Here is an 11,960-nt window from a genome sequence, read left to right on the forward strand (position 1 = left end):
ATTTGCTTTAGGTTGGGGGGTTGTCTGTAAGTGAGGACAGGTCTGTCTCCCACGATCTGTGAGAGTAAAGGATCATCTTTCAGGATAGGTTGTAGATCTCTGATGATGCGCTGGAGAGGTTTTAGTTGGGGGCTGAAGGTGACAGCTAGTGGTGTTCTGTTATTTTCTTTGTTGGGCCTGTCTTGTAGGAGGTGACTTCTGGGTACTCGTCTGGCTCTGTCAATCTGTTTTTTCACTTCAGCAGGTGGGTATTGTAGTTTTAAGAATGCTTGATAGAGATCTTGTAGGTGCTTGTCTCTATCCGAGGGATTATCACTTCAAAAGTTTTTTTTCTCTTAATTAATTGGCCTCTCAGAGTTGGTAAGACAACTCCCACCTGTTTATGCTCTCTGTATGTGTGTATATATATCTCCTCAATATATGTTCCATTCTATATGCATCCGAAGAAGTGGGCTGTAGTCCACGAAAGCTTATGCTCTAATAAATTTGTTAGTCTCTAAGGTGCCACAAGTACTCCTGTTCTTCTTTTTGCGGATACAGACTAACACGGCTGCTACTCTGAAACCTGTCATGACACCTAGCGGGGGACCTGGAAAGGTTTTTGAAAAAGGTGTTTCCATAAATCAGAGAATGCTGGTTCTGTGTCCAACTTTACCTGAATCAGAACCCCATCAACCTGTAATATAATCGAAAAAGTTTGTATATAGGAATTTCCTGAGTTCAAGATAAACAGGCAAGTCTCAGGCAAGGACAATTTTGCCTCTCCAATTCCAGATCTTCTTCATCATAACTACCTGGCTCCAAATATTGTCTCCTCCCTCCTCTTCTGTAGCTCTTTCCTATGGTGAGGGAGGATGCATATGCAGAAATTCTGTTCCATGTTGTCTGTTTGGTGCAACATACATTTGAGTAAGGTATCACCATTTCCTGCAGACCCAAAACAGAGCCAAGTAAAAATGACAAGAATTTGAATCATGTGGTCTGTTACATAAGAAGTCGATGTCCCTTTGTTATGTCCTCCCATCGCTTTGTCTTATTTATTGGTTGCTGCTGTTGTGACCATCTCTATAAAGGCAGGCTTCACCATCTTTTCTGGCCCTGACATGTCTTGACAAGTCCTGACACGTAAACCTCCTCTTCACAGAAACTGCTTTGGTTTTGAAATAGATTATTCTGTTTACCACCTATAATTAGCAAACAGTTGATACAGCGTATGCAAAATCAGTATCATTTGTTTCCTTTCACTGCAGAGCATTCTAAATGGGAAAATGCAAAGATCTATGCATGAAATGGAAATACAGTAACAGAACCTTTGCCTAACATGCAGTTCAATGCATCTGTGTTTTTCATGATTAACTGTTGGAAGAGTAAATCCAGCAGAATTTTCTCCTGGGATAAGAGCAGATCGGTTTTCTTGGGGCAATTTCCTTTGCAACCCCTAGTCTGAGGATCTGGTGATCAAAAGGGAAAACATGTCCATGCTAAGTATAATGCAAATGATGCCTGAATTAAAATTAAATGGGGCCTTATCATTAATATAGCATCTTACTGATGAGCAGACAGTTTCAAGATAAACTCTTTATTATGAATGGAAACTATATCTAGAAATAAGATAAAAGTTCCTGCTACTTACTAGCTGCTGCCTGCAACTGCCCTGTCCTGGGTGCCCTTGTTTGTGCTCCTCACAGGAAGTATGTCACAAAAAACAATGTGAAAAGTATACAGGAAGTATGGCACCTCTACACTTCCTGAAGGAGTTACTGTATAGCACATTTACTACAAATAAAATACTGAGCACTACTTTCATATAATTCATCCAGTTTCCTCTGTGTTCATTTATTTCTCTTCCCTCCCATGTATATTCATTTCTCTCTCTATTTCTTTTATTCTTTGGTCCATCCTGTCAGCTTGTGAATGGAGCACCATGACCCTAAATCAAATTCAAGTTTGGCTCAAATTTAAATTATATCTGTGACGGGTTTGGTCACAGAGACTGTTACTGGATGTGCTGAAATTACCTCTGAGCCTATTTTCCCTGCCAGCTTGGGACCCCAGAACCCTGCCTTGTTGACTGAGTACAATACCTTGCTACAACACAGACCAGGTCTGGTCCATGCCCCCAGAGCTGCGGACTTTAACCAAAAACTGCTCAGCAGGTCACCTATCTCCACCACCCAGACATCCAGTTCCCAATGGGATCCAAGGCACAAATAAATCCGTTTTATTCTGTATAAAACGTACACAGACTAAACGCATAATTGTCTGCCCTCTATAGCACTGATAGAGAGATATGCACAGTTGTTTGCTCCCCCAGGTATGGGTTAATTAACAAAGAAAAGTGATTTTATTAAGTATAAACATAAGTATTTCAGTGGGTTCCAGTAATAACAGACAGAACAAAGTAATTTACCAAGCAAAATAAAACAAAATACGCAAGTCTAAGCCAAATACATTAAGAAACTGTTACCGGTAAATCTCACCCTCAAAGATGTCCCAATGAGCTTCTTTCACAGACTAGACTCCTTCCTAGTCTGGGCCCAATTCTTTCCCCTGGTACAGTCCTTGTTAGTTCCAGCTCAGGTGGTAACTAGGGGATTTCTCATGACTGGCAGCCTCTTTTGTTCTGTTCCATCAACTTTTATCATTGTGGCCAAAGGCATGAATCTTTTGTCACTTCCACCCTTCCATCTATATGGAAAAGTACCAGATTTAGGATGGATTTCAGCATCATGTCACATGTCCTGTGAGACCTCATTCTTCTTTTTTCCAGAGCTGGCCTGCACGTACTCAGGGAGGCTCACAAGTAAACAGAGCCATTTACAACCAATTGTCCTAGTCAATGAGAGCCATCAAGCTTCCAAACCACCATTAATAGCCCACACTTTGCATAATTACAATAGGACTTCAGAGTTATACTTCATATTTCTAACTTCAGATACAAGAATGATACATACATACAAATAGGATGAACACACTCGGTAGATTATAAAATTTGTAATAATACGTTACAAGAGACCTTTTGCATAAGGCATATTCCAGTTACATCATATTTACACTCATAAGCATATTTCCATAAAACATATGGAGTTCAACATCACAATAACATTACACTCTTATGTATAGTTTTATTTTTCTTTATTCTTCTCTTTCCCCCATTCTTTATTTTTTTCTTTAGTCTTTATGTACCCTTCAATTTTAGAGCAAAGGGCCTAAATTACATTTCCTATAAAAAAAAAAAAAATCATTCAGAGGAAAATTCCTGACCAGCGTTAGTCACGTTTGGAAGCTAGATGCTCCTCCCTCCCCCCCCCCCACACCCCTGTTCTCTCTGACAGCCTAATTCCTCAGATGCTTGTTCTTGCCTTTCATGGGGTGGAATCATGATTTTCCCGCTCATAGACTAGGACTGGAGTCAGGGCTGGCCTTACCATGAGGCGAACTGAGGAGGCCGCCTCAGGTGCCAAACCGTAGGGGGATACTACTAGGACCCAGAGTGTAGAAAATTGTGTCTGTTGCTGGTGCATATGTATTCTTTCTGCTCTAGATGCACAGAGATGGTGGAGTGCTGTGCTGGAGGAAGGAGGGCACAAGAGACATAACAGGCAGGGAGGAGAAAAGGTGAGAGGGAATAACAGAAAGCAGCAGAAGCTGCAGGGAGAGAGAGGAGGAGGAGCCTCTTATGTACCTCTCTAGCACCCCAGGAGCCCGGACTAATTAACACCAGCTTCTCAAGGAACTTCCTGTTTCCTGCTGCTTCCCTGAATCCACTTGAGGAGAACAGTCAGTCAACTGAAGTAGTAGGAGCCAGTTAGGCCCTTAAGACGCTGATATCTTCCCTCACTCAGGCCCTGCTACCAGGCTGCTTATTTGTCCCCTTCAATTGACTGTTGAGAGCCACTATAGCTGGCACAGAAGAGCAGTCATGAGTGAAAGAAGAAAATGCCCCTCTGGGGCAGCATTCAGAAAAAAAAAAGAAAGCAAAGGAAGCTTTTCTATCTAAGCAGGAAGGAGCTTTCCTGAGATACATAGACACAAACATTCACGCTGAGCCTTCCAGCGCAGTGAGGATTTGAGTGGTGAGGAGATGCCTGATCTTCCAGTTAGGCAGAGTGCAGGTGACCTGGCAGCTACTGTAGCATCCATATCTCCATTTCAAATGGATGTAACCATACACATTCCTGCAGAAAAGTGTAGATCAGAGAAGAGTGTGGTGGAGGCACAAGAAACAGCTGCTGCTGAGATTAGTTCCCTAAGTCTATATGATACAGGACTGTGGACCCACTTGAGCAGTAGCCTGAGAGACTTCCTTGTACTGCATGGGCAAGTGAAAAATTTCATGTTCCTCAAAGACAATGAAAATAGAAGTTTCCACCCAACACATTACTGGCGTGAAATCCCCAATGGTGACAAAGTGGAGAGGCCATGGCTTATGTACTCCAAACCCCAGAATGCTGCATACTGTTTTTGTTGCAAACTCTTCCAGTCTAATGTTCCAGCCACATTGGGTTCTACAGGAACAAAGGACTGGAAAAATCTGGCATGCCATGAGAAGGCAGCAAATCACCAGAGAGCATTCCATAGGTGGAAAGAGCTTGAGATGAGACTAAGGTTAAAGGCCACCATAGATGATCAGCATCAAGAGAAGATTGCATCAGTCTCTCTTTACTGGCAAAATGTTCTGAAAAGGCTCCCTGCCATTGTGAGAATGCTTGCTACCCAAAACCTAGCACTGCGTGGCACTTCAGATCAGTTGTATGTGCCAAACAATGGAAACTTCCTTAAAATTGTGGAGCTGATGGCTGAGTTTGATGCTGTACTCCAGGAGCATCAAAGAAGAGTCACTACCCAAGAAATATACACATACCACTACCTTGGAAAAACAATTCAAAATGAGATCATACAGTTACTGGCAACAAAAGTCAAACAGAAGATTGTGGCAGATCTGAAGTCAGCAAGATATTACTCTGTTATTCTGGACTGCACACCTGACATCAGCCATATGGAACAAATGACTTTAATGGTGCGTTTTGTAACAACAACAGAACCTAGTGAAAATGTCCCTGCAATGGTGACTGTCAGAGAGCATTTTCTAGAATTTATTGACATTAATGATACTACAGGAGCTGGTATGACAAATGTGCTTCTTAAAAAGCTGGAAGATACAGGAACTGCGATAGCTGACATGAGAGGTCAAGGCCGATAATGGTGCCAATCTGAGAGGAAAGAACAGAGGAGTGCAGACACGGATCCAAGAGTTAAACCCTCGAGCTTTTTTTGTCCCATGCAGTTCTCATTCATTGAACTTGGTGGTCAGGGATGCAGCATCAGCTTCTAGTGAGGCTGCTGACTTTTTTAGTGTAATTCAAAGCATCTATGTATTTTTCTCTGCATCAACTCATCGATGGCAAATTTTGAAGCAACATCTGGGAACATCCTCTCTGACACAAACCACTGATGGGAAAGTCAAGTGGAGGCGATAAAGCTTATCAACCAAATTGGGAAGATAGATGATGCCATAGTTTCCATTATGGAGGATAATGCTATGACAGGAACTGTTCATGAGAGAACAGTAGCAGAGGGAAGTGGAATCACCAGAAACATTCATAACTTCAAATTTCTGTGTGGCTTATTGTTGTGGCATGACATCCTGTTTGAAATTAATGTTGTAAGCAAGAGACTCCAAGGTGTTGACCTTGATATATCTGGAGCAATGGAACAACTGGACAAAGCAAAGTCATACCTACAGTCTTACCGGTCAGATGAGGGATTTCAAAATGTTCTGAAGCGTGCACAGAAGTTGGCAAAGGAACTTCACACTGAAGCTATTTTCCCACATATTCAAGAATACAAGAGTCACCGAAGAAGACATTTTGATTACGAGGCACAGGATAATCCCATAAGAGACCCCAAACAAGAATTCAAAGTTGAATTCTTTAACCAGGTGCTAGATTGTGCAATACAGTCAGTTGAAGAACGTTTAATGCAGCTCAATGAACACAGCAGTATATTTGGGATGTTGTATGATATTCCAGAACTCCTCACTATACCTGAAGAAGACCTACACCAGCAATGCAGGGCACTAGAGACAGGGTTGACACATGATGACATGCGCGATATTGATGTGAGTGGTTTAGGTGATGAACTGAAAGCTCTTTCAAGATATATTTCAGCAGGATCAACTCCAAAGGCTGTTCTGGAATATATGTGCACAAATAAGATGACTACCCTCTTTCCAAATGCTTTTGTTGCTCTGTGCATACTTCTAACACTTCCTGTAACAGTTGCCAGTGGAGAATGCAGCTTCTCCAAGCTGAAGTTAATAAAAACACATCTACGCTCCATAATGACACAGGAGAGGCTGGTCGGCCTTGCAACCATCTCAATAGAGCATGAGCTGGCCCAGAGTATGGACCTTCAGGAAGCAGTTCAAATCTTTGCAACCAAGAAGACATAGAAAGCACCACCTTGATTATTCAAACAGATAAAAATGCCAGTGTTTACTATGCAGACAAGAAAAGTTACATTTGCTGTTCAGGCATTTGAAAGTTAAGTGTTACTTAAAATTTTTGAACAAGTCATTTTAAGTTGTTAGTTCTCCTTTATTGGGGTAGGTAGCAGAGCAGTACCATGAGAGTAGAACAGGAAAAAGGCAGAATTGAGACCTTTCAAAGTTTTGGCACAAAGTTGGGGGCGTCATTTGAGCTCCCCGCCTCAGGTGCCAAATGTTGTGGGCTGGCTCTGACTGGAGTCAGACTACAGTATAGGTATGAAGTGCTCACCACCCTGCAGATTCGACTGGGTTTCAAGAACCCATGTTTCTTCCCCTTGTGATCTGTGACCCGTGATAGTGACTAGCGGCCTTCTTAAAACAAAGTGTTTTATTTAACAGTTGGAACAAAGCATTACAGTCAAAAAGGAATGTAGGAAAGTACTGCAATCCCACATTGGTGCCCTACACTTGGCTTCTTCAAACACCCTCACAGGTCCCTGTGTTTGACCCTGTTTCTTGTGTTTGATTGATCTTTGTCCTCCAGGAGGCTTCTCCAAGTGTTGGCAAGCTTTGGCCCCTCCTGTTCCCCTGTATGCTGTCTGGGGAACAAGCCGAAATAATCAGCGCTATTACAGTAGTTCTGGCATTTTCAGCTCTTTTCAGCTCTTATGTGGCAGCTGATAAGAGATCATCATGAGCCATGTCCTCCTTACAGCCTCACCCATCAGATGGTGCCCTCTTGAGAAGCACTTAAACTGAAACATTCATACAGAAAACACCATCCCAATATTCTGTGTTAATAAATATGAAAGACACCCCCAGATTTGTCACACACCCAGTATTCCCCACTGTGAATGAGATGAGGTGAGAGGTGGGAATGGATAGTCGTCCCCCAGGCATTCCGCGGGGAGGCTTAATCAAAGATTTGGGTTGGAAGAGACCTCAGGAGGTCATCTAGTTCAAACCCCTGCTCAAAGCAGGAACAACCTCTACTAAATCATCCCAGCCAGGGATTTGTCAAGCCGGGACTTAAAAACTTTAAGGATGGAGATCCCACCACCTCCCTAGGTAACCCATTCCAGTGCTTCACCACCCTCCTAGTGAAGTAGTTTTTCCTAGTATCCAACCTAGACCTCCCACACTGCAATTTGAGACCATTGTTCTGTCATCTGCCACCACTGAGAACAGCCTAGATCCATCCTCTTTGGAACCCCCTTTCAGGAAGTTGAAAGCTGCTATCAAATCCCCCCTCACTCTTCTCTCCTGCAGACCAAATAAGTCAAGTTCCCTCAGCCTCTCCTCATAAGTCATGTGCCCCAGCCACCTATTTTTTGTTGCCCTCTGCTAGACTCTCTCCAATTTGTCCACATCCTTTCTGTAGTTGGGGGCCCAAAACTGTACACAATACTCCAGATGTGGCCTCACTTGTGGTGAATAGAAGGGATGTGACAGACCCAGACCAGTGGGGTACAGGAGTCTGGTAGAGGGCAAATATACTGGTCACTGGATGAGTAGTTTTCTGTTCCTTGAGTGACCAGACCTATTGGGATCCAGGAAGCTAAAGGATCCCCCCCAGCCTAAGGGGGGGGTCCACAGGACCTGGAGACCAAAAAAATTACAGGGGACAACTACTAAAAGAACAGGGACAGGAGTGAGGTCAAAGGGTCAAACGAAGCGAACCAGACGGGGATACTGAGCAGAGAACCCCGGACAGCACCCACTGCTCCTCAAAGGCGTTAAGGGAGCCAGTGGACACCGCCCAGAGGAATTCCGCCCGGATACGTGAAAGAACGGAGGATCTGAAATACGCCCCACAGTCACAGGAAACTCCATCCGCCAACCTCCTCACTCTGGTTTTATGGATGGCCAGTTTCGCTAGGGCCAGAAGGAGGTTGACCAGGAGGTCCCGCGACTTTGTGGGGCGACGGATAGGGAGTGCATAAATAAAAAGGTGAGGAGAAAAGTGCAACCAAAATCTTAATAAAATATCCGTGAGGAGCCGGAATAGGGGCTGCAGCCTGGCGCACTCCAGGTAAACATGCGCCAGGGTCTCCCTCACGCCGCAAAAGGGGCAGGTGTCTGGGATAGGGGTAAACCGCGCCAAGTACACGCCAGTGCTCACGGCTCCATGAAGGAGCCGCCAACTGATGTCCCCGGTGGGCTTTGGGATCAGAGCAGAATAAAGGCTGGCCCACCTCCTCACCCTCCAGAGGTGGCAGAAGGTCCCGCCACTTCGTATCGGGGTGGGACGCGAGGGTGAGGACATGAAGAACATGGAGCACGAGCGTGTACAGATGTTTCCTTGGCGCGATCCGGAACAGATCCAGCTGCAGATGGTGCAGCCGGCTCATGGCGAATGGACGGGGAGGGGGCTGGTTGGGTCCATGGGACAGGGGTCCGATGAAAAAGTCTGGAGGGCTCGGAGTGGAGGGTGGGCGGGGTGTGCCCTCTCGCAGGAACCGGTCGAGATAGTCCCGAGCAGCAGGCGGCAAAGTGGCCCTCACCTCCTGAAGTACCCGCCGGGGAGTACGAGGTCTGGAGAGCCCCATGCGCTGAGCGAGTGTCAGGGGATCCAGCCAGTCTCCCTGCTTGTAGTCCAGGAGGTCTCCGACTTTGATGACTTCTGCTAGGACCAACCTCTGGCACACCATCGGGGACTCCGCCACCTGCACACAAAGCTGGGGGTTGTGTAGCAGGGGCTCCGCGAGGAGATCTGCCCCCACGGTGGCCGCCACGGACCTGGTCACTGAGAAAAGTTTCCAGGTCCGGAGGAGGTCCTGGTAGAAGACCGGCAGCTCGGAGAGGCCTCGCGGAAGACCTCTCGGATGGAGACAAAGGAACTGCCGGTCATATCAGAGCCCTCGGAAGCGGCGCAGGAAGGCGTGCGCCAATACGCTCCATACCGGACTACCTGCACCATAAAGGAGCCTCTGCAGGGCCTGGAGGCGGAAGACGTGGACCTGAGCGTGCAGACACTTCAGGCCCTGCCCTCCCTCCTCCAGGGGTAGATGGAGAACCCCCGCAGAGACCCAGTGCAGTCCTGACCAAAAGAACTCCAGAATCAACGTCCGGAGGGTGGTCAGGAAGCCCGGGGCCGGGACCAGGGTGTTGAGCCGGTACCAGAGCATGGACAGGACTAGTTGATTGAGCACCAGTGCTCTCCCTCGAAGGGAGAGACACCGGAGCAGTCCTGTCCATTTCCGGAGCCGCTCCGACACTCTGCCCTCTAAACCTAGCCAGTTCTCCGGCGGAGACGGATGCGTGGCAGAAAGGTAAACGCCGAGATAGAGCAACGGACCCGCGCTCCACCGGATGGCCTGAAGCGTGGGTGGGAGGGAGCTCACCTTCCACCCGTTCCCTACCACCAGGCCAGAGATCTTGACCCAGTTAACCTGGGCGGAGGAGGCCGCCGAATAAATGGTCTGGCAAGCCTCCACCCGCACCAAGTCGCCCGGGTCCTGGACCACGAGGAGCACGTCGTCGGCATACGCCGACAGGACCAGCCGCAGCTCCGGCTCCCGCAGCACCAACCCTGCCAACCTCCTACGGAGGAGACAGAGGAAGGGCTCGATCGCCAGAGCCTACAGCTGGCCCGAGAGGGGGCACCCTTGACGTACTCCTCGCCCGAAGCTGACTGGTTCGGTCAGGGTCCAGTTGAGCCTGACCAAACACTCTGCGGAGGCGTACAGCACCTGGAGAAAACCCACAAACTGGGGCCCGAAGCCAAACGCTTGCAGAGTGCCCAGGAGATACCCGTAGTCCACCCTGTTGAACGCCTTCTCCTGATCCAGGGACAGGAGGGCGAACAACAGACCATCCCTACACCCGAGTTCCAAGAGGTCCCGGACCAGATACAAGTTGTCAAAGATGGTGCGGCCCGGGACGGTGTAGGTCTGGTCTGGGTGGATCACGTCCGCCAGCACGGACCCTAGCCACAGCGAGATGGCCTTCGCTATGATTTTATAGTCCGTGCTGAGGAGCGAGATGGGACGCCAATTCCGTAAATCGCAGAGGTCCCCCTTCTTTGGCAATAAGGTGAGCACGGCTCGCCTGCACGACAGAGGGAGGACCCCGCCCTGCAAGGACTCGGCCCAGATGATGAAAAGGTCCGGGCCGAGGACGTCCCAAAACACACAGTAGAACTCCACAGTCAGCCCGTCCATGCCCGGAGATTTATTGGTGGGCATGCGGCGGAGGGCTTCCGAGAACTCGGCCAGAGTGAGAGGCAACTCCAGCCAGTCGCGGTCGCCCACGCTGACCGTTGGGAGCTCATCCCAGAGCATTCTGCAAGTGTTAGAATCGGTCGGATCCGGGGAGAAAAGGCCTGCGTAGAAGGCCCTGGCCCTCCCGCACATTTCTGCTGGATCCGTGAGGGGGGTGCCGTCCTCTGCTAGAAGGCAGGTGACGTGCTTCTTTGCCCCCCTCTTTCTCCATGGCATAAAAGAAGCGGGAGCCACGATCCATATCCCGAAGGAGGCAGATGCGGGATCGAACAAAGGCACCTTGGGCCCGATGGTCCTCGAGGGTCCGCAGCTCTTCCCACTTCTCCCGGCACGCTCCGCAGAGGGATGGATCACCGGGGCTGGCAGCCAGACGCCTCTCCAGCTCTAAGACCTCCCGTTCCAACTGCCCTATTGCCGCATGCCTCCGTCGGCTGGCGCCCCGGGTGTAGTCATGGCAGAAGAGCCGGGCGTGCACCTTCCCCAGGTCCCACCACCGCCACGCCGAGGGAAAGGCACGCCGCTGCCCTCGCCAGGCCAGCCAGAACTCCCGGAAGGACGCCACGAAGCCCACATCCTCCAACAAGCTATTATTAAAGTGCCAATAGGCCGGCCCCGGCCTCTCCGCGCAGAGAGAGGCTGTCACGGTGGCTAGATGGTGATCTGAAAAAGGGGCCGGCCAGATGCTGGAGGAGTGGGCCCGGGAAAGATGGAAGCGTGACATATAGATGCAGTCCAAGCGGGAGTGGTACGACCGATGGACCTCCACCCGGACAAAAGTGAATGTCGAAACGTCATCCGGGTGGTGGTCGCACCAGACGTCCACCAGGGAGTGATGTTAGATGATCTCCCGGAGGACATCCGCGGCGGCCGGGTGCTGCTCGGTCCCCGAGCGGTCCCGTTCCTCAAGGGTGGCATTAAAGTCCCCGCCCAGGACCAGGCACTCGCGAGGATCCAAGGTGCTGAGGACGGCAGACGCCTGCTGATAAAAACACAACCTCTCCGGGCCCAATGTCGGGGTGTAAACGTTGACGAGATTAACCACAAGCCCCTCCACGCGGACCCGGAGGTGCAGCAGGCGGCCCGGCACAGCCTTGGCGACCCCCAGCACCTCGGGCCGTAGGTCGGGAGAGAACAGGGTTGCTGCTCCAGCCGTACGAACTGTGAGGTGGCTAAAATAGACCCTGTCCCCCCACTCCAGCCGCCAGCTAGCTTCAGCGGCCAGATCCGTATGGGTCTCCTGCAGGAAA

Source organism: Malaclemys terrapin, chromosome 1 (assembly GCF_027887155.1).
Source record: "Malaclemys terrapin pileata isolate rMalTer1 chromosome 1, rMalTer1.hap1, whole genome shotgun sequence".
Classification (NCBI taxonomy): Eukaryota; Metazoa; Chordata; order Testudines; family Emydidae; genus Malaclemys; species Malaclemys terrapin.